The sequence below is a fragment of the Diceros bicornis genome, chromosome 13 (genome assembly GCF_020826845.1).
Source record: "Diceros bicornis minor isolate mBicDic1 chromosome 13, mDicBic1.mat.cur, whole genome shotgun sequence".
Lineage (NCBI taxonomy): Eukaryota > Metazoa > Chordata > Mammalia > Perissodactyla > Rhinocerotidae > Diceros > Diceros bicornis.
The window spans coordinates 28,779,778-28,788,487 of record NC_080752.1 but is presented as its reverse complement, the minus strand read 5'-3'; positions in this window follow the sequence as shown (position 1 = coordinate 28,788,487).

Here is an 8,710-nt window from a genome sequence, read left to right as displayed (position 1 = left end):
CTAGGGACAGAGAGAGCAGCCCCAGGGGGTCCAGACAGCCACCTTCTGCCCTGACTAGCAGCCTCTGGTGCAGGTCTCAATTATGCCAGCAGCATGAAAACGCTGCCCGACTCGTCCCCAGGGGCCCGTTCCTGGCAGAAGCACTGTCTCCTGGCGAGATGGGAAGTGATGTCACGCTGCGCACACAAGCCTGCTTTTCTGGGGCTGTTCACGGTTGTGAGACAGTTCAGAGACTGTTGCCTCTCACTGTCCTGGACCTCGGACTTCCGTGGGAAGAGCCTGGGTGCTGGTGGCTGCTTCTTCCTGTCACTTGCTTTAGTGTCTCCACCTTGGAGGCTGCCCTGAGAGCCTGCATTGCGCTGGGAAGGGGAAGGAGAGGGGAGCAGGGGAGGAGGAGGGGATGGCAGGGGTCGTGGGGCCTGCAGACTCTGCTCTGTGCTGATGCCATCAGTTTTTTAGGCCCCTCCAGAATGACACCAGGAGCCCTCCTGCTCAGCCTGGGACAGGCGCAGCACTGCGGCTGCCAGTCTTCCCACCAAGGACACGGGGACAGGTGGCTCTCCAGGGGACCGCCTGCACCCTCCAGGCAGAGCCAACTGGCCAGCCGAGTCCCTGCGGCTCCTCCAGGGACTAAGGCCTAAGAAAAGGTGAGGGCCGTGAGAACAAATGGTGGGCCTGGCCATCAACTGGAAATGGGCCGCTGGTGGTGCTCTCCTGGCAAGGCGGCAGCACCCTGAATCCCGAAGACAGGGAGTACCACGGAGGCAGGTGGGGGATGGCAGGGAAAGGCGCTGGGTGCTGCTGGATCCCAGGGCTCCAGGGCCAGCTCCTGACCCATGACTCTTCCCCCAGACCATTTTTTGCTTTTTACCCAATGCAGAGTCAGCGATTTCTCTGCTATTCTCATTCTCTGGAGATCTGATTAAGGATAAGATCTTTTATGCATGTAAACTTGAACCTCGCAAATGGGAGATAACTTAGAAATCATCTGGTCCAAGCCCTGGGCCCAGAGATGAGGACAGTGAGGCCCAGAGATTAACAGACTTGCGCAAAGACATGGAAAGCTCAGGAGTCGTGGGACATGTTCCCACCTGGCATGTGGGACAAGGATGAAATCATCAGCCGTGGACCCATCCGGCGCCCCAACTCAGGTGACATAGGACAAGGTAAGGAAATTGGGAACCTGGAAGTGCCACAGACCTGGGGTCCTAAGAACCAGAGGCAAAATTTACCGGACATCAGGTAGTTCTGCTCCGAGATCTGAACACTGACCTTGAGCAGGTTTGTAGCACCTCTGGTTTACAACTCTCACTGGGCAAAGTGCCCGGGGGGAGAAAACATGAGGCTTCTTTATAGTTGTTCCTCTTTTCAATTCTGGAAAATCAGGGCCCCTTGAGTCTGGTGGCTCTCTGGTGGGTTATTAGTGCTATAATTCAGGATTCCTCCAGCAGAGGGCTCCCAAGGACTTGGGAAGGAAACCCAGGGCTCACCGCCGGGCCGGGTGGTTTGCGGAATGGGGTTTTTAGTTTTATTTGGTTCCCTGTGTTCAGGCAGAAGAGTTTTTCAGCTGATAAAAACAGAAAGTTTACTTAGAAATTTCCCTGCCGTCCAGGATCTGTGTCATCTCCTAGGTCACCCCACATTTCGTTTTGGCCTCTTATAAAGCTCTTGTTGAACACACTACAGAGGGGGGATCTGTGGCTTTCGTTGTCCTCATTCCTTCGAGTAGGCTTAATTCGTTGTTTGTATATCTGTTATCTGAGGAAATTTAACAATATCCCCAGGGAGGGCTGGCCATCCTTGAACAGGGTGGCAAAAGACAGTTGGGACAGCCCACCAGCAGCACTGACCTGAGCATTCTGGTCCATTTGCAAGATCTTCAGGCCACCCTTGGGTTTCCTTGTGCCCACCCCTTGCTTGGGGAATGTTACAGAAGGACGGTAGCAAGCCCAGATGGGAGTCCACGTGGATCAGCCACTGCATTTGGTCCCCTTCTTTTCTCACCAGCATCTCCCCTGATGGTCTGTCTCTCTGTCCTTATTTCGGGGTTTCTGTTCGGAATCTTAGCTTACTTTGGTGCCCAATGAGTTCCTTCTTTCCTCCCAAACAGTTTCTCTTGTTTAATACAGATTTGGTGTTGTGAGTAGAACAAATTTGACTACCCTTGAAGCTAAAATGCTGCATACTAGCATCCTTCAGCTACTCGGAGGTGAATTTCTGCGATTATCTACAAGACAGCCTGTTTTCCTATATCATGAGATTACCTCTCTTCTCCATGGTAAAATATGTTTTAGCGATTGCTATTGTTTTACGGATTGTATAGATCATACCCAGGTGCTAACTTCTTGGTTCTCTAGTTTAGGGCAAGTACAAGGCTGTGTTGTAAGTGTTCTCGTGTACACAGCACATGCCTGTCGAGGTAATTGCTGCAGAGCAGGAGAGCCGTCAGACCCCTTGTTGAGATGTAGGTGGTGTTTAGGTTGACTTAACAGAAGTGGAGAAAGTTAACCAAGAAATCTGACAAGGTCTGTCTCAAATGGGACCAATAGGCAGCAACCCATAGCTTTTTGACTCTCTGACAGTGTAAAATCATTAGATTTCCCAAAGAATTCTTGATAGTACCTTCTCAATAATTCGGTTCAACCCAGCAAGTATTTATTGGGCGTCCACTGACATGAGAATCGGGGCTGTGAGTAGGTATAAACAGTATGAGGTATGGTCCCTGCCTTTAAAAGTCAACAGCATTTCACTGTATGACAATTGTGTGGCAAAGCACCAAGGGATGGGGGACACTCCTCAGTGATAGAGTTGATGGTCCCGGTTCCATGTTTTCCTCCTTCCTCTTTGAGCCAAGTCCTGGTCAAGAGTGGACACTTGGACATCTGGCCAGTGTGCTAGATCACTTGAGTTTAGAAGCACAGCTAGCTGACCCGTCCAGTCCTGGGGCTCAGGTTCCTATTGCAGAGCCCGGTCAGTGCCCATTGCTTGCGGTCTCAATGCATCTTGCTTCAGGGTCTATCTGTTGGGCATGGGGCGTTTGGCCTGAGCTTCATGTTCAAAAAGGGCTTTCAGACTTTTTATATCATTTCTAGTAAACAGCACAATTGTGTTGTATTTGGGTTTGTGTGTGTGTTAAAAGCATTCTGTTTGTAAATTTTAAATATTTAAAATACGTGTTTTTCTAACTCTGTTTTGATATTTCTTCATTTTGTAAACTTCCAGGTCCCCTAAGACGTGGCAGTGGCCTGGGTATGTCATGTCCCCTGAAAGGCCCTGCCACATGCAAGGCATTGCCCCTCTGTGGTCTGACGGTCACCTTGCCCTGCAGCAAATGCTGTCAATAGTGCATTCAAGGTCTCAGAGATACCAGGCTTTCTTCTGTGTAATAAATGTGCTTATTTCACAACAGGGAGGGGACCAGGCATAAGTGGTTTTTAAGTAAAGTACAAATTTGTTTTTTCTTCAAAACAGGAGTAAGAGAGGGCTGGTTCATGATAAAATTGTGAAATGGGCCAAGCCTGTCTCTGATGCTCCCCTACTGCCTTCCCCCGGCTGGCCTCCCAGGCTACCCTGTAGGCTCAAAGGGACCCCAGGACACCAAGGAGCCTCTGCTTAGTGCCTCTGCTCAGCCTGAGCACCACATCTGTGTTGTATCTGAGCCGGCCCTCTCTTCCACCTTAGAATTTCACCAATTTTGTGGGGGATACCAGCACATATAAGCCTCTGGAAGGCAAGAGCTCTCTCAGGCATTTCCCAGGGACTGCAATGCCTTCACTCAAAGGACAGGTTCCTGTCAGCAAAATGCCCCTTTGGAGTGAAGGTTGGTGAGGGATACTTGCGCAGACTTTCCAGGTACCCACAAGCCACCTCTGTGTGCACCTGGCCCTGGAATTGGTTTGGTTTTCATAACTGCTTTGCTTCTTGGCTTCTTCAGGTCCCCGAAGGCCAAAAGTGGCTGCCCTCCCAAGGCGTTCCTTCTAGACAAGTGGGAGAGACACGGCTCCAGCAGAGAAGTCCTGTGAGTGCCCCTTATATCTTTCAGCCAGGGACCTGGATGCTTGCAACTCACAGTTTTCTGAGGGCTGTGCTAAGCATTCTTCCTATTTATAGAAAGACCTGGCTGGTGCTAATCTGCGGCTAACTACAATGGGAGGGGCGATGACTACAGATACATAACTTGGTAGTATCCGCCAAAAGGATTGAGGATGAGTGTTGATGTGGCTGGGTAGAGAAAAAGGGGTTCCACCAAGAACTATGACCTGCATCATTCATGAGAATCATCCCTGTGGTCCTCGTGGTGGAAATATTATATATTCTAGGATCTGGATGCCTTTCTTTCTGGCTCTTTCTCTGTTGACCTCAGCTATCCTTTAGAGTAGACTTATCTTAGGTGGATGGCCCAGTCCACCAATTACTGTGTCTCTAACATCTGCCCCGTTTCACGAGGGCCCCACCTGTCCTTGGCGTTTCAATAGCATTCCCTGCTCCACCGTCTCAAAGCCCAGGTGTGGAATTCTCTTCAACCCATCCTCCAATAGATGACCCTCTCTTTCATAGAACCATCCACATTTCCTACTGGCATGAGGTTTTCTCCTTTTTTTTCTTCTTTCTGATTAGTCAATAGAATAATGTGGTTATCTGCAAGAGAAATAAAGTGCTTATGTTAATATTTTCTGAATCAGGAGAGAATTGTTACTTTTTTGCTTCCATGGCCGTTTGGCTATAAGAAGTTAGTATTGTAACCATGGGCCCAAGGACCTCCTTTGTACTATTACCTTTGATGTCTCCCTGGGGGCCCAGGATGGAAACTTGCTTAATGGTTACAGCATCTGGTTCTCATTGCCCATGGGTGACGATGAGGTGGTGACTAAAGATGGTGAACGTTGGCCCCCAGGGCCCTAGTCTTGTCCCTTTGGCCTCAGGGAGAGGGATAAGACTTCTTGGTATGCTCCAAGATCAGCAAGGAGGCCAGTGTGGCTGCAACAGAGTAAGCGAGAGAGAGTAGTGAGAAATGACATCAAGTCAGTTGGGGGTCAGTTCATTTGAGCTTTTTAGGCCACAGAAGGGACTTTGGCTTTGAGGCTGAGCTAAGCGGAGAGCCACTGGAGGGTTTTGAGTAGAGGAGTGATGTGATCAAACTTCATTCTAAATAGATCACCCCTGGATGCTGCACTGAGGACGGATTTTGGGGAGCAAGGGCCAGGTAAGACCTGTTGGGAGGCCATGACAACCATTCAGGCAAGAATGATAGTGGCTTGGACATCAATCATCCAGGCGAGAGTGAGAGTGGCTTGGACATGAGTAGAAGAAACGATATGATTAGAAAAAGCAGAGAAAGGCTGTATTTTGAAGGTGGAACCGGCAGGCTTTGCTGATGGACTGAATGTAGGGGAAAAGAGACAGAGGTCGGGGATGAACTACAAGTATTTTTGCCAGAGCAAAAGGAAAGATGAAGTTGCCGTGTGTGGAGATGGGAGAGACTTCAGAGGAGTGTTTGGGGAGTCAGGGTGCAATCAGGACTTTAGCTTGGGATGTATCACATTTTCGGATTCTTAGTCCACATCCCCAAGGTTTTGAATTGGCGATTGGCCGTCAGAGTCTGGAGGTCAGCAGAGAGGTTATGGCTGCAGATGTTAATTTAGGAGTCATCAGCGTACAGATGTAATTGATTAGCCATGAGGCTGGATGAGTTCACCCAGGGACGGGATGTGGATGGACAGAGTCCTGGGGTCCTCCAACCCAAAGAAGGGGGAGGCAAGGGGAAGAACCAGCAGAGGAGACTGAGAAGGAGTGGTTGGTGAAGTAGGTGAGAACCAAGAGTGGGTGGTATCCAAAAATCCAAGTGGAAAAGGAAAGAAGAGTTTCAAAGATCAGGGAGAGATCAGTTGTATCAAATAATGCTGATGGGTCAAGCAAAATGAAGACTTGGAATTGACCGTTGGGTTTAGCAACGTGGAGGCCATCAGCGACCTTGACAAGGTATGAGTAGAACAAAAGCAAGCTTTAATGCTGCCTCCCCAGACCCAGTGGGCAAGAAGGAGAATCTGTCAGACTTGGGCTCATGGCAGCAAAAAGTGGATGGGCACTGGCCTAGCAGCCTCCAGGTTCTGAAGGCCTCACTGGCTCTGGGGAAGCCCATCCCTTCTGCCATAGGTCTCAGCAGGTGCAGCTGCAGCTGCAGGGCCAGGGGCCTGTCCTCTTGTCTCCAGTGATTGCAGAGCGACGACCTCCAGGCCATTAGTCTGTGGGGCCAACCAGATCTAGTTCTGGTCCTATTGTGAGCTGCCAGGCATTCAGCACCGGGCCGCCCAGCACAAGTGACCCATCAGACTTTTCAAAATATTTTGCCAAACACAGTCACACTACTACCTTTCAAACACGGTCTCTGTGTTCATATTCAGACAGCTGCACTATAATCAAAGCACATTGGCTGGCCTGATACTGAAAGGCCTTCAGCCTTCAACGATTAGTTGAAGGACAATTTGGTGACCAAAAAAAAGTCTCCTTACCATGTGGCATTTGGGGATCCCAGACCCCAAAAGTGCATCGTCATGAAGAGACTCTTGTCAATACCTATTACACTTTGTATAATGAACAGTGTCTTAGAGTAAGCATAATGGGTGGGAGCCTGCGTCCTAGGGCTCTTTCTCACAAGGCCCCTCACTATAAGCCAGTGACAACAAGCCAATGTGTGACACAGCCCAGATTTGCAATCTTCTGATGCTCTACCTTGATTCAAGATAGACATTAGAGCTGCGTTGTCCACTTTAGTGGCTGTCAGCCACATGTGCTAATGCGATGAGGAACTAGATGTTACATTTTATTTAATCAATTAATTCCAATAGTCACATGTAGCTAGTGGCTACCATATTGGACAGCAAAGACAGAACTTTTCCACCATTACAGAAGTTCTATTGGACAGCACCACAATATTTTTAACCTTTTAAATTTGTTGGGAGGGGGGAGTAGGGAGGAGACAGTTGAGGAATCTTCTGAAGTTGTAAGTAAAATTTTGTGTGATGCAAGTTGGTATTTTTTTTTTTTTTTGGAAAGAGTTCATAGCTTTCATCAGATTCTCAAAAGATTATGTGACCCAAAAAAGGTTAAGAACCTTTTTTGATCTTGAGCAACAGATTATATATAATAAAACATATATGTAATATGACATGTATTATATACATTATATAATATACATGATCATATACGTTGTGGGGTAGCACCTGGTGAGACAGAACATCCCTTTTTATTTAATGAAACTGCCCTTTCAAAGTTATGTGCTGCTTCTGTTTCTGGCAGGGGCGTCATACAGCTGTCTTGGAGCAATTGTCCTTGTCCTGGGAAGAACCACCCAAGAGTCCCTTTGACACTGGGTTCTGAGGACAGGATAAGATTGGAAATGTTTGGCTGAGGAAGGGCTGTAGCCAGGTTGAGCTGTGTTCCCTCCCCCAGGGAAAAGGTGACTGGAAATCTGCAGTGGGGCCAATAAGCCTTGGGGAAGGAGAGGGTGGAGTCCAGAACTTGGATGGTGTGGGATAGACTGAGATGGCCCTGATGAGGTCAGCCGAAGGAAGGAAGGCACCTCAAAGGGCGAGGTGTCTGGGGAACAAGTCATCTGAAGCCAACCCCAGGGACTAGGAAGTCCTAGAGAAGAGGGTGGACTCAGCGCCCTGGCAGCATACATAGGGGTTGACGACAGACGCTGGAGCCAGACCGCCTGGCTCACGTCCCAGCTCTGCTGCCACCTAGCAGCATGACCTTGGGCAAATTGTCTACCCTCTCTGTGCCTCAGTTTCTTCATCTGTAAGATGGGGATAATAAAAGCCCAGGGTTACTATGAGGGTTAAACGAGGTACTATCTGTAAAGCACTTGGGCCCGAGCCTGGCCAAGGGAGACCCCTAATGGAAGTATTTGTTGAATAATCCAATGTGTGGATTGGCAAGACTCATGTCTCCAAAGAGCTGTGACATTGAGGGCTGTGGGTTGGCCTTGTCTGGGAGAGGGGGACATCCTCCTCTGTCACCCCACCCAACTGCACCTGGGGAAACCAGTAGAGTGGCAACCTGACCGTCCCGGATCTGTTCCCAAGGAACTGTGGGGGTGGTAACCAGGACCTGCAGCCTTAGGGTGAGCTGTTGCTCCCAGGTTTCTTTGGAGCATGGGATCCTTGTCCTTCCCACAATCCTTAGGGTGAGAGCTTGGGGCCATCATCAGTTTGGACATTAATGGGAAACTGGCCCTATCTTCCACTTTAAGCTGGAGAAATGGGAGGTACCATCATGTGTATTTATGAAAGCTGCAGCAGCCAACAGACCTGGGCAAGTCTGCCTTCTCTGTACTCAAGGTCGGGGAGTTTTCACTCGTTCCAGTAACAACGGAGGAGTTTCCCTGTGTGGGCCACCTTGTCAAATCATGCTCCTGTGTTCTGAAGTTAACCGCCCTGCCTTTGGGATTCAACAGAGGTCCAAATCCCAGGGCTGTCACTTACAAGCTATAGGACCTTGTACAAGGACGGCGACTGAAGCTTCTCTGAGACTCAGTTTATCACTTGCTAAATGGGCCTAACACTAGGGATTTCATAGAGCTGCTGGGGATCAACTGAGAGCAAGTCTGTAAAACCCATAAGTGTGTAACATACATACTAAGGACTTGACAAATGGTAGCTAAATAATATATGTATGCATATGTATGAAATTTCTGTAGATCAATCGA